Source organism: Podarcis liolepis (assembly GCF_965112155.1).
Source record: "Podarcis liolepis genome assembly, chromosome: 10".
Classification (NCBI taxonomy): domain Eukaryota; kingdom Metazoa; phylum Chordata; class Lepidosauria; order Squamata; family Lacertidae; genus Podarcis; species Podarcis liolepis.
In genome coordinates, this window is record NC_139562.1 from 52765225 (window position 1) to 52786100 (window position 20876).

Sequence of the window (20876 nt, forward strand, 5' to 3'; positions counted from 1 at the left end):
TTTAATAATCACAGTGAGAGAACAAAGAACCCACCTTTAAAGCCCTATACGGCTTAGGACCCTCGTACCTACGGGACCACCTCTTCCGGTATGCCCGACAGAGGACCTTACGGTCTGCTAACAACAACACCTTGAAGATCCTGGGCCCAGGGAAAATTAGACTGGCCTTGACTAGAGCCAGGGCTCTTTCAGCCGTGGCCCTGGCCTGGTGGAATGCTCTCCCACAAGAGACCAGGGCCCTGCAGGATTTGACATCTTTCTGCAGGACCCGCAAGACGGAGCTGTTCCGCCAGGCCTTTGGGCAGGATGCAGTTTGACTTACTTTCCTTTGTATAAAACAAGCCCGGAGGAAGCCCCCAACCCGCTCACAGGTCCTTGTATGATCAGTGAAAACAGTTGGTCCTGGCAAGCATTAATCACTCTCAATTCCAACCTGATAATTGCCACATGCCCAGATTTTAACTTGTCTGAATTAATTTTAAGATGTATTTTAATTAATTAATGTCTGTTTTTATGCATATTGTGTTGTTTTCATGATGTTAGCCGCTCTGAGCCCGGCCTTGGCTGGGGAGGGTGGGATACAAAGAAAAATTGTTGTTGTTGTTGTTGTTGTTGTTGTTGTTGTTGTTGTTGTTGTTGTTGTTGTTATTTCCTAGAAATGGTGGTTCTCCCAATTAAGGATCCCATCTCTTTACATCCCTATTAATCTATGTCACTTCTATATCTTGTAATTTGAGCCTGTACCCTCTGTGCTTTCTTTGCTTTCTGTTCTGCCACTTTCTGAGCTCTTCTTGACCTTGGGGAGAGTGGAGGAATGCTTTCCAGAAACAGTGAATCTGTTAACTCTCTCTCCCCCAGTGTTTCTTCTCCTAGCTGTTCCCCATCCAGTATTTCCCAGCTTCTGCCTTCTGAACTATGCCCCTCTGCAAACCACTGTTCCAAATCTATACTGTCCTCCTGCTCCTGGGAAGATTCAGGATCCTGATCAGGAGCAGGGGGAGGGGGGGCTCCCACCATTCCTCCTCAGTGCAGCCCTTCTCAGCATGATCCCTGACAGGTATACTTCTGAGAAAAAAATTGCCTTCTCAGCCCTCCAGGTAGGCTCTCTACCCTGGTGCAGGGTAGAAGAAGTTTGTGGGGATAAATAAGACACATGGTAAAGTACAGTGGGAACGAAAAATCCCACTTCAAATTTATTATATTATATGCCCCAATAGCAAGAACATAGGCAGCTAATTATAACTTTAAAGCCTTAAAGAGTCTCTCTTAAATCTGATGAAGCTTACAAAGGGAACATCACCCTCTGAGTTATAAATCTGTAGAAAGGAACCAAAAGAGCCAAAAGTTCTTCTTCTTTTTACCCCACAACTGACTCTGGTTCTTTTCTGCTTCTCAGCTGGGTACACATTACAGGCTTAAAATGCAGTGAGATTGTTCAAATCAGATCAAAGCTGGTTCGGAGGGAAACACATCAACGTGAAGCATTTCTCAAGAAACTACAGGCTAAATGTAGATCGTGGTGAGTGTCTTGTGTACATGCTTTCACATACCGGTGGTGGGAGCACACTGAATGCAGAGTAAACGGGAGTGTGTACACAACTGATAGTATACTGTCTTTGCTTCTCTCTTTCCCCCTTATTTCAAGATTTTGCTTTGTTTTTTGTTCTGACATCTCAGCAAGGCCTAAAACCTCAGGTTTCTCCAGCCAAAAAAGGTACCTTAAGTCTTGGCACAGAATTGTGCTGATCATTTTACACTTGGATTGCTTTCTCCCTGTACTTCTCTCCAAAAAAATTAGTTGCCCTTGGACAGGGTTATCTGTCCCCATCCCACTCAGAGATGCAGTTAAAACATGGAAGGAGCCAGGTTCCCCCACACTAGATAGTCCCTGAGGCCTAAACACTACATCAGACATCTGTTCCACCTTTGCCTATCCATGAATTTCTCTCCTCCTCTTCTGCAGCAGCAGCAAGCATGCTGTGTTCAGGAAACAGGAGAAAACATTCTTCAACTTGTCTAATGTATGTTACATTTTTGGAAAGCCATGCTTTTCTCAAGAAACTACAGGCTGTCTGCGTTTGTGGCACTGCACCCAGGGGTCTGACCTTGTGTAGGTGGGAGATGGGAGCAGGTGAGCAGTAACTCCCAAGGTGTCCATGAAGTTAACTCTTTATTTAGTTTAAAAAAACAGCTCAGGCTTAGTGAGCACAGCAACTCTTCCCAGCAGGTCTTGCCCCAATGAGGCAGTGGTGGGGACTGATGGTCCCTGCCTTCCCACAGATCTCTAAGTCCTCCCCAAGCAACCTGATATTCCTTTGCCATGTCTGTTTTTGCTCCACCTTCTGCAGGTTCTGGGAGACCAGAGGGGAGGAGAGCTGGTCGCAGCAGGAAGGGGAGACTCCCTGGCTTCTTCAGCACCCTGACTCATCTCCGCCTCCTGGCCCAGCTCCTCTGCAGCCTCTGCTTCTGCCTCTGCTTCTGGACTGCATTCTACCACAGCCACTTCCTGCTCATTAAACCCTGTTACCTCTTCAGCTTCCTCCTCCTCCAAGTCTGCTTGCTCTTCTCCCTCTGATCAGTCATCGCCATTCCACCACCAATCCCTGGGCTCTGAGCCTTCTTCCCCTTGGGAGTTCCCAAGTTTGTGCCTTCCATCACTCTCCTGCATCCAGCCAGTTCATGACCTCGTGGCATCCTATGAGGAAAAGGTAATCCTGGGGCTGAAAAAAGTTCCCCACCCTTGATGTTAGCAATACTGAGCAAGAGCAATGGTCTGAATCTCTACATAAGGCAGCTTCCTATGTATTCCCCTTTTAAAATGCCAAACCAATTTTACAAGGAGCTATGGAGAGAGCCAGTGTGATGTAGTCCTTGTTGGACTAGGACCTGGGAGACCAGGGACTCAGCTTTGTTGTGGTTGTGTAGTCGTTTAGTCGTGTCCGACTCTTCGTGACCCCGTGGACCAGAGCACGCCAGGCACTCCTGTCTTCCACTGCCTCCCGCAGTTTAGTCAAACTCATGTTGGTAGCTTCAAGAACACTGTCCAGCCATCTCGTCCTCTGTCACCTCCTTCTCCTTGCACCCTCCATCTTTCCCAACATCAGGGTCTTTTCCAGGGAGTCTTCTCTTCTCATGAGGTTGCCAAAGTATTGGAGCCTCAGCTTCACAATCTGTCCTTCCAGTGAGCACTCAGGGCTGATTTCCTTAAGAATGGAGAAGTTTGCTCTTCTTGCAGTCCATGGGACTCTCAAGAGTCTCCTCCAACACCATAATTCAAAAGCATCAATTCTTGGACTCAGCTATACAGCTGCAAATAAAACGTTTTAAATGTGTTGCAAAGTGCAATATACAAATGTGGCACTAGATGGCAACAGTGAGCTATGCAAAATTCAATTTATTTTTCAAAATGTAACAAAAAAGCATTTTCGCAGCATTTTTATATGTGTGTATATTCCACCCAGGTTTCATAGAATCATAGAATAGTAGAGTTGGAAGGGACCCCAAAGGTCATCTAGTCCAACCCCCTACAATGCAGGAATGTCAACTAAAGCATCCATGACAGATGGCCACCCAATCTCTGCTTTAAAACTTTCAAGGAAGGAGAGTCCCCCAAGGGAGACTGTTCCACTGTCAAACAGCTCTTACTGCCAGAAAGTTCTTCCTGATGTTTAGTCGGAATCTCCTTTCTTGTAACTTGAATTCCTTGATTTGAGTCCTACCCTCAAGAGCAGAAAGAGTGGCGCAGCAGAAGTGTTCTGGGCCCATAACCAATTGTTGGGTGATAACGCTGAGGCCTGGTGCCTCCCCCCAATGCAGCGTCGCTGCGGTCATCTCTCTGGTCTCCCGTCACGTGGATGTGGCGCATATCCAGGGATATGAGCACACGATTAGCAGAGTTCAAAGCAGAAGCTCAGCCTTGGGGAATAACCTCTAAGCCTAATTTATTGCAAATTAAATCAAATGTAACAGAACAAAGAAAACATGGCTTCTCTCTCTGTCTTTCTTCCTCGGAGAGAGAACTGCAAAAGCAAAAGCTATACAGAGTGGAAACAGCGTATCTCAATTTCCTCTCACAAGACTCCAATAATCAGTGCTGGAATGTAAACAGACATGTGACATGTAACAATCCTACACATCTGCAGCTCGGGAGGAATGGAATTCTCAACAAAAACAAGCTTGCTCCATCTTCTACGTGACAGCCCTTGAGATATTTGAAGATGGCTATCATATCTCCTCTTAGTCTCCTCTTTTCCAGGCTAAACATACCTTCAACCGTTCCTCATAAGGCTTAGTTTCCAGACCCTTGGTCATCTTGGTTGCTCTCCTCTGTTCCAGCTTGTCAAATCACCACTTAGCTATGGGTGACTTTGGGCCACTTCAGGGCTGGTGCAGCCATTAGACTGGGCTAACCAATCATGAGGTTCGGAGGGTGGCTACACGAAAATAGGCCTTCTCTTTTATGACCTTCACTGGAAAAAAGAGACAATAACCGTTTTGCATGATGCTACACTTTGTTGTATGCCCATGTGAATAAGGGTCCATAATTGTCAGAAAAGCTTAGGCTGTTCCTCTTCAGGATCTCCTCTAGGCTTGGCAATGTGAGGCTCTTGTTTTTCTTTTCTCGAGTTGCAGCAAAAAGAGAGAGGCACAGCAGCTTTAACTCCCAGTGCACTTGCTGTAAAAATGGAAGAAAACTTGATCTAGCCACAGTTACCATCCTAACTGGCCCAAAGTACCAGTCAGGGTAAATGCTTGACAGCCGCATTAATCACTGCGAGGAAGGAGCCTGATGCAGTTCGACATTTCTCACTCTGTAGCTGCTTGGCTGTGCATTATTTTCCAAGGCTGATTTGTAGCCAAGAGAGATGCTAGTTTCAAGTGTTCACCAAAGTACATTGTCCTTTCTTGACTAGATGAGTCCAGAGCAATTCAGACGCTCTGCATGTTGACAAGTAAATGCAAAGCCATTTCCTCTTCTTCAAAAACATCCCATCCCCCCCCCCCATTACACACTAGAGCTCCTTTGACAGCTTCCCTTTCTGCTGTCATAACTTCTTCAGTCTTTGGGCCTCTGATGAAAACAAAATTCCATTCTTGACATTTCCAAGGATTTTATTTATTTACAGTGGTACCTCAGGTTACATATGCTTCAGGTTACATACACTTCAGGTTACAGACTCCGCTAACCCAGAAATAGTGCTTCAGGTTAAGAACTTTGCTTCAGGATGAGAACAGAAATTGTGCTCCGGCGGCACGGCGGCAGCAGGAGGCCCCATTAGCTAAAATGGTGCTTCAGGTTAAGAACAGTTTCAGGTTAAGAACGGACCTCCGGAACGAATTAAGTACTTAACCTGAGGTACCACTGTACTGCATTCTTCTCCTTATACATGTTATGCCCCTCCCCACTTTATCGCTGCAACAACCCTACATGGTAGGGTTAGGCTAAGAGACATGAAGAAGGAGAAGAAGAAGAAGAAGAAGAAGAAGAAGAAGAAGAAGAAGAAGAAGAAGAAGAAGAAGAGTTTGGATTTGATATCCCGCTTTATCACTACCCAAAGGAGTCTCAAAGCAGCTAACATTCTCCTTTCCCTTCCTCCCCCACAACAAACACTCTGTGAGGTGAGTGGGGCTGAGAGACTTCAGAGAAGTATGACTAGCCCAAGGTCACCCAGCAACTGCATGTGGAGGAGCGGGGAAGCGAACCTGGTTCCCCAGATTACGAATCTACCGCTCTTAACCACTACACCACACTGGCTCTTTCTGGGAGTAAATCCCACTCAGTTTGATGGGGCATTGTTTTGGAGTAGTCATGCCTAGGATGGTGCTGTAAAAAGTGTATTGCTTATTTCTCATCATGGTTGCTCAGTATTTACGTTTTCGGGCGACAAGAACTCTGTGCCTGGCAGTGGCACATGGCAGAGTATTCTGCAGTGAGAATTAACAGTTCGACATCTGAAGAAGTTCTCTGGCTCTTGGGGCAATGGAAATTACAACAGCTGAAGCAGAAATACCAGCATCAGCAACCCTCAATTTCTCACTTTTACTGATAGTGGCATTGATGGCTAGCTTAGAGGAGGCTAGAGAATACCAAGTGAGTAGCCTTGGGAGTAAAAGTGACAACCTTCCTCCTTGCTTACTTTCTGGTGGTTCGGGTGGTTTTGTTTTGTTTTTGTTTTGCATCCTTCACTGATGTCTTGGAGCGACTTTTAAAAGCAGGGAATAAGCAGGAGAACTTGCAAAATTTTGCAGGGGGTGGGAAAAACATAGAACGAGAGTCCCTGATGGTGACAAGGTCAAGTGGAAGGCGAAAAGTTAAATAAATACAGCATGTGCTTAGTGTACTTTGAGTTTCTAACCTGCCACTTCAGAAGTGATTTCACACAGTACTTCAAGAGCTACCCGGTCAGAGTAAGAACTTCAGAGCTAGCTGGCTGCTTGTTTTCTTCCCTCGCACAGAAACAAGAAAGAGGATGCAACATGCAAAGGAACGGCACTTATTCCAGCTGCCTCTGTTGTGAAAGATCAACCGAAATGAATTCAAGTTTCTCTCAAACACCAGCCCAGGAAGTGAGTTATTGTGACACTCTGTGACTGATGGCAATGCAAGATTAGAATGCAAAGGCCAGATGGTTGGAAGGCCCAGGGCAAAAACAAAACTACAAACATCATCCAGTGGTAACAACAGGAAGGGGAGGGGGGCTGCTTTAAGGCAACAGCCAGCCATTCACCCTGCCTTTGAGAAAAAGGAACACGGATGAGTAATTGAAGAGTTATTATTTTTAGTACAGAGCAAGGTGAATATAACAGAGCCAGCTACTCAGCTGTAATGTGGCCGTTATATACCCTTGAATACTTCACAACTTAAGACAGAGACACTTGTATACAATATATACTCTCTCTCGCTATACAGTGGTACCTAGGGTTAAGTACTTAATTCCTTCTGGAGGTCCATTCTTAACCTGAAACTTCTTAACCTGAAGCACCACTTTAGCTAATGGGGCCTCCTGCTGCCGCCGCACCGCCGGAGCATGATTTCTGTTCTCATCCTGAAGCAAAGTTCTTAACCCGAGGTACTATTTCTGGGTTAGTGGAGTCTGTAACCTGAAGCGTATGTAATCTGAAGCGTATGTAACTTGAGGTACCACTGTATATATATACACATGCATACATTATATATAATTTTGTATTATTCCTTTTTCCCCCCCATTCAACTTTATAGCAGGTGTTATTTTTATCTGTAAGCCGCCGTGAGTCCCATCAGGGAAAAAGACAGGGTATAAATAAATATAAGAATAATAACAACAAACAGGGCTCCCCCACCCCAGATTGGGGGGGGGGGGCTCAACCCTGTCCTCGCATACTGGGCAGAGGGGGCTGAATTGGCCTGAGTTGGCGCTTGTGATAAGGAACAGGGCTTTTTTTCTAGCTCGAACTCACCAGAACTCAGTTCTGGCATCTCTCAGGTAGGTTCCAGCGCCATTCTAAAAGAACAAGGGAGAGGTTCATGGTGAGCTCTGGCACCGCTTTTTCTAGAAAAATAGCACTGACAACAACAGCAACATAATAGAAAATGATATACAGTGGTACCTTGGTTCTCAAACACCTTGGTACTCAAACAACTCGGAACTCGAACACTGCAAACCCGGAAGTAAGTGTTCCGGTTTGCGAACTTTTTTTGGAAGCCAAACATGCTTTGCTTTGAGTGCCACACTTCCATTTTGAGTGTTACGCTGAGGTCTGTCTGATTTTGCTATTTATTTTGTGTTTTTGCGGCTCTTTTGTTTTTGTGACTGTGTGGAACCCAGTTCAGCTTCTGATCGATTGATTGTGTGACTGTAGTACATTGATTGCTTTCATTTTATGGATCAATGGTCTCATTAAATAGTAAAATTCATGTTAAGGGGTTGTTTTTAAAAGTCTGGAACGGATTAATCTACTTTGCATTACTTTCTATGGGAAAGTGTGCCTTGGTTTTGGAATGCTTTGGTTTTGGAATGGACTTCTGGAACAGATTAAGTTTGAGAACCAAGGCACCACTGTAACAGAAAACCTATGGCCCTCCAATTATGTTAGACTCCAACTCCTAGCCAGTATGGCCATGGGAATTGTAGTTCAATAACACTGTTCATCAGCTGGTGGGACAAGACTGGCTTGTAGGTCAGAGGCTCTCCACCCTTGCACTAAATCATAGTTTGGTATTAGTGCTTAAAAAACAACATTTAATCTGTCTTTCATTATTCATATGTAAAGAAAATAACAAACTATCACGGACAATGCCTATATCACTGTACTGTCAGTAGCACAGAAAGTCTTAACCCCGACATCAATACATCAACTTCTGCAACTACAGCTGTCTTTACCATGGCAACCATTCCCATTTATTTTGTTAAAATAAAATATATTCTGGTCCTTATTTGGAGATGAATTAATACTGTTACCAGTGGCCATACTTAGCAATCCCAGAAGAACAAAAGCATCTGTACTGCGGTATTGGTTATGCTCAGGCTTGCCAGCAACTCCCACACCTTTGCGTGTTGCACATAAAGGCCTGTAGCTGGCTTCTATGCACATTCCACCAAACACGCTTAGAAGGCTCTGCAAGGTCTGGAATCCTGATAATCAGGATTTCTGATCACGCAAAGACTTCTAAGCATGTTCAGTGGAAGCCCCATTCACCTTGCAAAGGCCTGAGATGAGCCAGTGAGATGGCGGACGTAGGGGGAGGGATATTGACATATGCACTCCTGCTGCTCTGCAGATTTCTTAACCCCCCAAGAATTCAAGAGAACCGAAGTCTATATGCCATGTTCAGTCTTGTGCACATCCATTTAAAGGAGCGCATGTATGGTGCTGGGAACATAGAAAATCACATTCTATTTAGTTACACCACTGGTTCATTTAGCTCAGCATTGTCCGTGCTCCCTGGCAGAAGTTCTTCAGGTTTCAGGTAGGACTTAATGGATTGAACTGAGACCTTTTGCATTCAAAAGGTGAGTTGTACCTGCAGTAGACATTACTGAGCTACTGGTGCAGACCTAGATTTACCAGTGAGGGGACGGTGGGGGCAAGTACCCCAGACAGCAGGTATGGGAGGTGGAAAACTGCATCCTGCCCTGACAGGGATGCCGCGTAAGAGAAAGAGGAGAGAAGCATGCTGCAGCCATGGCACACACTCGGTGACTTTACTAATGCTCTGAGTTGGTATAAGGCAGCATCGTACATTTACGGATGTTGAAACAGTTGAACAGACACCACATGGAAATATTTAAAGCCACTACCACCCTTAAATATAATGTTTAAACCAGCCCTAATACTGGAGGAATGGGCAATGGCTTCTGCACATCAGACAACTTTGATTACAGAATTCTAGCCAGAATGTCTGCCTCAGAGTAGAAGGGGGCAAAAGAAATAAGTTTAGCAAAACAAGCAGCTAATTATTTGTTCTGACTGAAGCTGGGTGTGGTTTTCTCCACTGAAATATGCAAGGAAAGTTTGTTTCACCTATTTCACTTATTCCTCAGGATCACGTTTCAGCATTGATATTCAACATGTGCTGCGCCTAGTTCTAAGCTTTAATGCATCCCCTTTCTTTGTTACTGAAACAGAGCATACAGTGAAGGAAGATAATTCTGAGACTTGTTCCCCATTTTAATAGCTTGATCAGTATTGGCAGTCACTGATGAAAACCCGGGTTTTTAGAGGAGGGGAGGACGCCCTCACAGCCTCTCCTTAATGGCTTGCTGCAGCAGTAAATATATATTTAAGATACCTTTCCTGACTGATGCACCAGTGTAATATCACAAAATATGGCTGTGGGGTCAATAAATGATGCAGTCAGAGGGAAAGGCTTCCAGTTGTACTACATCCAGAAAGCTTACAAAGCAAATTAGAGGAGAAACATCTCAGCTCACATTTCCCAGACACCTCCCCACCCTAGGGAAGAAGAGACAAGCAGGAAGAAGAATATGCCCCACCCTGAACTATCCAGAAAGAAGACCAGGTTTCCTCCAGGGTGTCACTATTTTGTGGGAAGGATTCAGTTGCTTAGCAGAAATTTAGGTTGCACAACTGAAGTGGATTCATGCGCATTCATGTGCAAGTGGATTCATGCCACAACAGACATACTTTTTGACTTTTTGCAGTTAGAAAAGTGATGGGCAAGAAGTGGGATAGTGATTGCTTGGCAGGAAACTTTATAACCTCTTTGTAAACAAATTAGTTTTTAGTCGTATGACATCCCTGAAAACAAATCTGAATGTATGATCAATAAAGAGTGGAAACAAAATATAACCTCTGTGCAACCTTTGTGAAAGCATTCAGGATGATAGCTCAATAAACAGGCTGTCCAGAATAGCCCTGAATTCCCTTCCTCAACTTCCTTTCTGTTACACCATAAAAGAAGACAGGGTGGGATAGTGGGGGATCTTGTACTTTGTTTACATTCTACCTTTCTGGAAGAAGAGCTTAGAGTAGACAACCAATCATCAAAACATTGTAACACTTTTCATCCATGTATTTCATTTAAATTCCATCCCAGGGCATTGCAGGGAGTGAGGCTGCTATGGGGGCAGATGGTTGAGGTGGTGGAGAACAGTAGTGAGGCATTGGAGGGTGTAGCTCACCTGCACCATCTCTGGGGGGGGGGGGGGCCTGGGGACCTACAAAATTTTGAGTCCACAACATATGGAAGGCCACAGGCTCCTCATTCCTTCCCTAGGATAGCCTACTGCTCTTAGGTGTGGTGGGGGATGCTGTCCCCCTGCCAGTGCTGAAGTCATGGTCGACTGCTAGTCTGGTTGGCTTCTGTGTGGAGAATTGGAGTGTGTGTGTTTATGTGTGGGTGGGTGGGAGGGACACCACATTTGTCTTGGGCACAGAGTGTGATATTCAACATTAGTCGTACTCAGAGCAGATCTGTTAAAATTCATGGACTTAAGTCAATAGACTTCAATAGGTCTACTCCAATATGACTTAGTTGGATAATCACTCACTGCCTTCACCGATGCCCTCCAATTTGAAAAACAGCAGAACGCCTGAACTTCACTTCTGAGGTGAAACTGTGATGCCTACTTATCATGCAGGAGCTTTTCTGTGTGTGTTGTTTAGAACAAGTAGACAGGCATGTGACATTTCTCCTTTTGAAAAAAGAAATATTCATTGCAATGGAAATAAGATAATGCTTTGCTATTATAATAGGTTGGGCTTACAGAGTTGAGTTGTCTATTATGGGAGCTGTCATCAAATGCATTAATTACTGGATGGTCTCTCAGTTCATAGTTAGGGGTCCGTTCAAGTCATAACCGCAACAAGGCAGGTAACACAATGCCATGTTTATAAAGCAGCAAAATGATTTTGTTGTCGCTGACACTTTTGACTTTTGCAGAATCTGAAATGAATGCTAATGCTGGGAATCAACAATGTCATTCCCAAGTCATTCCCAGTCTTGACAGCAGTTACAAGCACATTACAAAACCGAGCCTCATGATGACATAGAGACCCAATACTGAACGGAAGAAAGGGCAGGATAACAGATATATTATGAGAAAAATAGCCGAGGAAAGAAACAGAAAGCCAATATTTTTGGAGAAAGTATTCTCAATTATCTACAGTAGTATAGCTGCAATCTCCACCTTCCTTTCTGTGACTGCAGCAGTAGCTGATGTAGATGCCCCTTTTCCATTGAACAAGAGAGCAAGCTTGCACCATTTTGTGTTACTGTGTCTCTTTGTGCTCATTTGGCAGCCATTTTGTGTTATGCCCTGCCTGCATGGTAGCCATTTTGTGACTGGCACCCACAGCACTTTCCTTAAAATTCCAAATGTGTCCACTGTCCCCAAATGGTTCACAGCCCCTCAAAGAAGTGCAACACATTCTCACACCCCTTTCACTGCCCTTTTACTTACTAAATAAATATGCCTGTGCTATAGAGCAGTGCTAAGCAGGGCAAATCCTTCCCATCTTTACAGCCTAGTAAAAGTGCTATTCCTTAGAAAATGATGACCTAGGCACTCTCCTAAGGTACCTCTGAGTAATTTGATTAACTATGATCGCCTCTGGACATGCAGTTCAATGTAGTATGCTGAAATGTTTGCCATTCACTAGTTTCTGAAGCCACTTAGCTTCCTTTGTTTTTCAGACACCCAAGAATGATACCATGTACTGCAGCCATGTGGACTGGCAGGAACACTTAACATTGGAATGCTCTGGGGCTAGTTGATGAAGGTCCCTTGTATCCATTGGATTATTGGTCTGAGCTTAAATATAAGCATTCATGCATGCCTATACATTATAAAGACACAATTGAAAGTAAGCGTACACAGGACCAGCCTAAGGAATTCTGATGCCCGAAACAAAGGAAAAGATAGTGTTGTCATGGACTGGCTGGATGCAGAGGAGTGGGAAGGGAAGAAGGCTTAGAGCCAGGGGATTGGTGGTGGGACGACGATGAGTGGTCAGAGGGAGAAGAGGGAGCAGACTGGCAGAAGGAGGTGTCGGAAACTGAAGAGATAGCAGGGTTTTGTGAGCAGGAAGAGTCTGCAGCAGAGAGCAGTATAGAATCAGAGGCAGAAGTGGAGGTTGGAGAGGTTGGAGGTATGAAGAGGGAGGAGCAAAGACAGGCATGATGACAGAGTCTCAGATTTCTTGGGAAGGATCCAGAGAAGGAAGAGATTTAGTCAACTGTGGGAAGGCAGGTACCTCCATTCCCCACAACTCCCTCATAGGGGCAAGATTGACCAGGACAAGTAGCTGTGCTCACTAGGCCTGGTCTCCGGAGTCAACTTTGTTTCCTTGAATAAAGAGTTAACGTCATGTATTCTGTGTGATTTATTGCTGACTTGCTCCTGACAGGTGCCCTTCTTCACTCCATGTACAGAAGCTGACTGGACTGAACATCTGAGGCAGCAGGCCATACGAAGTGGGTAGGCCAGGCCATGTGAACACGGGAATGGTTGAGAGTGGGAGATATTCAGGAGGAACAGCTGGGGGCTGCTGCCACTCCAAGTATATGTCACCTGAGCTGGTTTACCTCATGGTAGGGTTGGCCCTGAATGTATGCATGTTCTTATATTTCTCTTGATTTTAATTATAGGCAAAACAATGAGATATCCAACTAAGTCATACTCAGAGTAGACTCACTGAAGCCCATGGCCCTAAATTATCTAAGTCTATTGATTTCAATGAGTCTAATCTAACATTGGCTATTACTCAATGTTCTTTGCTAATTCTGCCCCTTAACTAAAAGAGGCCCAGTTGTCGCATTCAGACTTGTGGAAAAATGCTGGTTGCTTCTGAAAGTCATTCCTTCCATTTCTGAAAAAGTTTGTTCTAGAGAGAAATGTATTTATTTAACAAGCCTTTGGAAATGTGCCAGTATATAAAAAAAGTGGGGGAAAGTGTTGACAATTAAGTTAACATTTATAAAACTGAAGCAGTAACAGCAATGGGAGCAGAAGCCGTATTGTCTGAGGACTGTGTTAACTAACGGCACTGACCTTGAAAATCCTGTTTTCACTCTGAAAATAACCCCAAGCAGAGAACTGCAGCTTGGCTGCCAGACCAGCACTGAGTGGGCAGATTTTTATTTGTGTGTGTGTGTGTGACAGAAAAGTAGGAAAGTCATTTTAGTCAGGGGACTTTACTCATTTTCTGCCACTCGTTGGCAATGATATGTGGAAGACAGAATAATAATAAAAGGAATTGGCTGAGGCAATTTTTTTTTTCTAGCAGCACAGAAAGCTATTGAATACCTCCCTGGTATATGCAGTATAGCACTCAGGAATTTAAACAGAAGATGAATTTTCTTGTCATTATTAGCCATTGTCAGGGATACTGCAGTGGAGAAACTGTTTTGCCTGTTCTGATAAAATATGCTCAGGCAGAAATTTTGCTGGTTTAAAGATGGAGATGGGAATAGGGCATGAAAATCTATATAATAAATAACCACCTGTTTTGCAAAAGGAAAAAAGGACACACATACATACAGGGCTTCCACTCTTGCTTGTGTTGTTCATCAACCCCACCAGCCCCCACCCCAGCTAAGCCCACCCCCTTTCCAACTCCCAACTCCCAACACCACACCCAAACCTGCCGCTCTTCACAGCTCCTTCAAACCCCATATAATCACCTCCTTCAAGCCCCACATATCCTCAACGCTCCTTCAGCCCCTCACAGCTCTTCTGTGTTCCTCCACCCCTGCTTTATTTAAAGATCCCCAGAAGGCTGCGTGACGACAACCTTACATTTTTATGTCTATAAAGGAAGATATGTGCACGCATTTTGTTTCAGCTTATTGTCCAGAAGCTGAGCAGTTTCTGGTGAGTTTAGGATTGGAGGTCAACACCATTCTTCTCACCCAAATCCACCTCAAAAAGCCTCTCCCCTCCTTCTGCCTCTCTCTGTTACCTGAGGATGCAAGGATTGACTAAGGCTGGTTAAAACTGCTTTACTCTTTACTCTCATCCACCCATGTCAATTCTGGGACAATCTTTGCTGCCTCTAGTACCCTCCTCCCTCTGCCTCTCTGGGTAGCAAAATAAGTCGGGAACTTAGAGGTTTGGGCTTTTCTTCTCCATAAGAAAAGAGTGGTGGGGGGCAAAATTAGTGACTGGCCTAACTTAGTGCCATGGGTGGTGGGAAGAATTATTCCCAGGCCATCTAGTCCCATGTGTGTACTTTATAGACATGTGCACAAATTGTAGAGAGAAATATCTGACCTGCTGCTTTTCTGACTGCAAGCCACAAAGAAGGGGAGTGATTAAGCTGGAGTCCCCCTCCCCCCCTACCCAATGACTCATTGGCAGTCCTTTCACTCATGCCAGAAACAAATGATTTTTCCTAGAGTCATGCTGTCTCTGATCCTGGAGGTATAGCAGGGGTGAGGAACCTCAAACCCAGGAGCCAAATGTGGCCCTGGAGACCTCTCTGCCTGGCCCTTGGAACTCTCTCCAGGCCACTCACCCTCTCCCTAGACCACACCCTTCACTGGCCCTGCTTCACACACATTTGTGTACTTGAACTTTCATAATGCCTCTTGCCTGGATGGAGGACAGAGCTGTGTAGAACCTCGCCTACTGTGCAATTGTGTGAAGGTAAAATTGCACTCATTGCTCCACACACTGGCATGGGGTTTTTGGAAGGTAGCCCAGAATTTAACATGCCTCTCAGGCTGAAAAAAGGTTCCCTGGCCCTCTAGTTAGCCGTTGATAGGCTTATCCTCCATGAATTTGTCCAATCCCCTTCTAAAGCGGTCCATGTTGATGGCCCTCCCCACATTCTGTGGAAGCAAATTTCATAGTTTCATAGTTATTCACTGCTTTTTCTGAGACAAACCATGCTTCTACCCTCTAGGAAGAGGATGAAGATGAATAAGGAAAGAACGGTTTGATGGTTCTCAGTCACATAGTAAGGTACCCATGGGGGTCTTCTGCTGCCCATAGCGGCTCCTCACCCTATCTCACAGGTGTGCTGGCCATGACAACAGACCTATTCTCCTCTGTTTGTAGGTACAGAGGCAGAGCCCACGCTTTATTTATGGCATATATTCCACAGCTAGGAAGCTGTTTTTCATTGTTTCTTATTATCAGTGCTTACCTGGAGCAGAACAGAACACCAGATATTGCGATGATTACCTTGATTCAGCAGCATTGTGCTAAGAGGATTTTTGACTGTCTGCAATGCATTATCTCTATCTTTACTGCCTCGTTTTGCTGATCCCTGGACTCGGCGCTCTCATTTGCTTTCATGAGGACCAAACTACATGCAACGTTTATCATGTAGTTCATCCTCGAGTGCAAGCTTTTCAAGTCTCAAATTGCCAGATAGGGACCCTGAGGATATGAGGATAGGGAGATTTTAACCTTGCTATGGTCCTGATCCAAACAGGGGGCATTAGAAAAAAACAGCTCTCATTTGTTTGAATGGGAAGTTGGCAGTTTATGAAAATGAAGGTAGCCCAAGCAGATGTGCTCTGCTTGTTAACCTACAGGATTGGTCTGGTGTGGTGGTTGACTGGCAGGTGGAAGGAGCCCATTCACATTTTGTGATGATCTGCTTAGTAACTGTTCTAGAAGGCTGTAGGAAAGTCACAAAGTGGCTAAATTGGGAGCAGGAGGAGAGAATCAGGGTGTGTGACTTGTACTTTTAATGAAGAGCTACCCTTTCCCCAATGTTCAAGCACAGGTCGGGTAAATATTATTGACCTCCACAGCCACCTTGCTTCCTGGGTTATTAGATGCAACTTAAGGCAGGAGCTTTTCAAAACTGGAGTGTGCATACCCTCCAACATTTATCCAACGAAAATAGGGACGTCATATTCCAGAATAATGATAATAGTTTTATTATTTACACCCTGCCCGTCTGATTGGGTTCCCCCAGCCACTCTTCCAACACATATAAAAACATAATAAAACATTAAACATTTTAAAAAAACCTTCCCTATACAGGGTTTCACATGTCTTCTAAAGGTTGTATAGCTACTTATTTCCTTGGCTCGGGGGGGGGGTCGCATAACTCCATATGCTCCAATATTTCTTAGATGAAAATAGGGACATCCTACGACACCCTCCAACATTTATCCGATGAAAATAGGGACGTCCTAAGGAAAAGCAGGACATTCTGGGATCAAATCAGAAATCAGGAAGGCTGCTGTAAATCCAGGACTATCCCTGGAAAATAGGGACACTTGGAGGGTCTGGTTGTCTTCTCAGTCATATAGGAACATAGGAAGCAGCCTTATTCTGAGTCAGATTGTCTACACTGGCAGCCACTGACTCTCAAGGATTTCAGAGAGGAGTCTCTTCCAGCCCTACCTAGTGTCAGGGGTGGATTGAGGAGGAATGGTGGGAAACCCCGCCCCCTGCACATTCCCAAGAAGAGGAGGACAGTATAGATTTAGGACAGTGGTTTGCAGAAGGTCATAGCTCAGAGGCTGCAGAGGGGAGGAGCTGGGAAATATTGAGAGAACAGCAGGAAGGAGAAGCACCAGGGCAGAGACAGCTAACAGACTCAGTGTCTCTAGAAAGCCTTCCTGGCCCCGCATCTCCCAGGACCAGGCGTGCCTTGAGAATAGTAGAACAGAAAGCTCAGAGGCAGAAAGCACAGATCAGCTGGTGTAGGGGTGATGTAGAATGGGAGGGACTGAGGGCGTGAGACTTTACTTGGAACAACGCCATTATCTAAGAGAGACTGCATTCCTTTGTCTCTCTCTGTGAATATTGAATAAACTACTTGGTAAGAACTCTTCTTGTTTATCTGCTTCTTGGCATCCCACCATGGGAGGCATAGGATTCCCGGAAACCTGATACCTAGAGATGCTGAGGATTCAACCTGGGTTTTTCTGTAGGCAAGGCAGATGCTCTACCCCTGAGCTATGACCCTTCACATAATTTCTCTTGCACCCAGATTCAGTCAAGGCTGTCACATCACTTTTTGATTAGGGGTAATACCATCACAAGATGTATAATCAATCATCAGTTTTCCATTTCAGGCTGGCATATGGTGATTCCATTTGAATCTACTCTTGTGTTGTATACTGGGTTGTGGCTGCAGCAAAATAATAGACAGAGCAAAAGAGAATAACTGTACGAGTTTTAGTCATTAGTCGCTCCCTGATTCATGGCTTATAGCATATGCCATTACATAGTGCTGAATTAAAAATAATAAAACAAAATGATTAAAAGCAAACTGTTGAATGAACCAGTAAAAGAGGAATAACCACCAGCATTACAAAGAGATAATGAAATGCGTTTTGTAAGCAAACAGTTTTCAAACCCACCCCCATTTTCAGATTTCTTTTGTTTTCATAGTTTTAAAGGGTTTAAATAAATCACACAATGCACATGCTTTTTTGACTAGCTAGCTGCAATGAACTAATATTTGTCACCTTTGTGATTACAGCAAACACTATGGCTGTGTACTGGATTTGATCTATGGTATACATTCTAGCTAGGCTTCTAATACTTTGGTTTTAAACGACTCTCAAGCATTTTAAAGAGATTTGACCCTCTTGATTTTACCTTTTTCCTCGAGAGCCAGTGTGGTGTAGTGGTTAAGAGCGGTAGTCACGTAATCTGGGAAACCGGGTTCGCGTCTCCGCTCCTCCACATGCAGCTGCTGGGTGACCTTGGGCCAGTCACACTTCTGTGAAGTCTCTCAGCCCCACTCACCTCACAGAGTGTTTGTTGTGGGGGAGGAAGGGAAAGGAGAATGTTAGCCGCTTTGAGACTCCTGAAGGGGAGTGAAAGGCGGGATATCAAATCCAAACTCTTCTTCTTCTTCTTCTACCTTTTAACCTCCTTTTCGCCAATCCCCTCATGAGGGAGGGAGAATCTCTTCTGAAGTCAAATATGACTGTGCTGTGTTTTCTCGGCAATTTTCTCGGCAATTGTACATTTTAGGGTTTCCATACACCCAGAATTTCCTGGAAGTACCCGGGATACTGCAGTCAGAAGCAGTGTCTGGGTGGAAATAGGCAAAATGTCTTGGAAAATCCGGATGTATGGCAACTGCCATGTTGGCAGTGTTGTTTTTGCCGATTTTCCTGAAAAATCGCCAACAAACATCAAATTTGCCCAAAACTGCGGGCAAAACTTTTGTGTCTGGATTTTCACTTTTTGAAATATGGCAACCCTAATTTACATTTATATTGAATTTGATAGCACCATGGTAGCTGTTCCCAAACAGTTCAACAACATTTACATCTCACACCAGAGTCATTGCTCATTTGGTAAAATAATAATAATAATTATCCACTGCTGTTCTTTAACTATAGTGCTCCGCAGGCAACATTTTGGACAGCCTAATTTCTTGCAAAGCCCTCAAACCTTGAGGAACCTGGAGGTACTGAAAAGTAGAGGACAGAAGATGCCGAAAAGGACAGAAACAACAGAATGACACATGGCTTTGTGGGGATCCTGATCTGACTCAGGTGGGAAGGGATTATTGACATTGTGTTTTGCTTCTGGAAGGGGGAGGAAGACCCTATAATCACCAAATCTGCCTTGTTATTCAGCCCACAAAAGAACTGATGCACACCCACACACCGGTATTTAACATGTTTCTGTTAAGAGACTCATTGACAGACATCCAAATTCATCACCCTTTATTTGTCTCACTTTGGAAACTCCTACCTTCTATCTCCTTTTTGCCTCCAACAAAAAAGCACACAAGGTTATTCTTTGAAACTGCTTCTTATTCTTTGTGTCATGCATAAAGGATTAGTAATTAGTAATTTATTAAAAGTATCAATAGGCTAAGCCACAAAATCTTCCAAATGTTAAGAAAGTTTCCTTTTACTATATAGCCATAACTTTAAAGTTGTCTTGGGACAAGTCATTAAAAATATACAGGGGAGTAGGGAAGTTTATGGATCATATTCTCCCCTTCTGGGCGAAGTGTGCTCATCCTATTCAACCATTAATTTACATCTACTGGACTCTAGATACTCTTCCGCAGTCCTGTTATAGTCTCTTATCTCTCACTCCAGTAGCAATAATACTGATTCACTGAGCACTGAAGCACACTTTCAGTTATAGCTGAAACAATTTACCTTTTTAGACTCAGGAACAAATTGATATAGTTGGCAAAATTTGTGAGAATGTTTCTTATCTTGAGCAAGCAAGTCAGTTTTGTTGGAGCAGATGTCCAAGCATGGGAAGAGCAGTGGAATCCAGAGAGATCAAATACCAAAAGGAGCTTTAAAAAAAAGAAGAACCACCACCACAACAACTGTGCCTTACAACCTTATTATAGCTTGGTCCAAATGGGTTAGCAAGACATTCATTTTCTACAATGGCATTTAAAACAGTCTTAAGTTGCAAAAGTGTTCCTACAACCACTGGCAGTTCATGGCCTATGTAAATTGTTATAGTTGGTCAACTGTACTTTATAGTGTGTGTGTGTGTGTGTGTGTGTGTGTGTGTGTGTGTGTGTGTGTGTATGAGTGTCTGTACCAGAGGTACAGTGGTACCTCTGGTTACATACGCTTCAGGTTACATACACTTCAGGTTACAGACTCCGCTAACCCAGAAATAATACCTCAGGTTAAGAACTTTGCTTCAGGATGAGAACAGAAATCGTGCTCCAGCGTCGCAGCGGCAGCAGGAGGCCCCATTAGCTAAAGTGGTGCTTTAGGTTAAGAACAGTTTCAGGTTAAGAACGGACCTCTGAACGAATTAAGTTCTTAACCCGAGGTACCACTGTACATGCATGGGTTGTCACTACCATGAACCAAAAAAGGCCAAATCTGTGCAGTTTTTGTGCATCTGTATTGCATGTACAAATATCTCCAATGATATTACTGATGTCACAAGACTTTATCAGGTCTTTTGAAGGCATAGTGTGATGTCACCTGTGCTGTGCAGCTTTCAGTCCTCCCTCTTCTCCTTGGGTGCTGTCTGATGATGGCAGCCAAGCTTTGCAGTACACACCACTGCACAAGCTGTGGCTGTCCAGGTTGTGTTTCACATGGTTATATCACATGCTCACAACACACCAGGAATCATGTGGTTTGAAACAATAGGCCTGACAGATCACTTCCATAGATTTATTTATAGTCCAACATCACACAAATTATTTAATTTCTGTTTCCACAGCAACCATCAAGGAAATCAGGCTGGTGAATATTACCAGTATCACCACATATACCGTACTGTAATGTATTCATAAAGGAATGTTAAAATACAAAGTCCAATTCATTCCTTTCGAGCGACAAATATGGTATTGCTTGCTTAGGCATGTGCAATAAACTTGGGCTCAGTATCTCGAGACTAGAGTTAACATTGTGGTTTTATTAATTGGCAGTTACAACTAGTTTTTGCAAGACCTTCTTCAGCCACTCTTGTCACACACACACACACACACACACACACACACACACA

At 44.1% G+C, this 20876-nt stretch overlaps 1 long non-coding RNA gene across 1 annotated transcript; it reads left to right on the forward strand.

The window, feature by feature from the left end:
• The first annotated feature begins 16483 nt into the window (after nucleotides 1-16483).
• LOC310687971 lies at nucleotides 16484-20820 on the forward strand. The gene is made up of 3 exons (XR_014516696.1): nucleotides 16484-17229; nucleotides 18770-18925; nucleotides 20592-20820. It is a non-coding gene; the product is annotated as an uncharacterized lncRNA (long non-coding RNA).
• The last annotated feature ends 56 nt before the right edge of the window (nucleotides 20821-20876 follow it).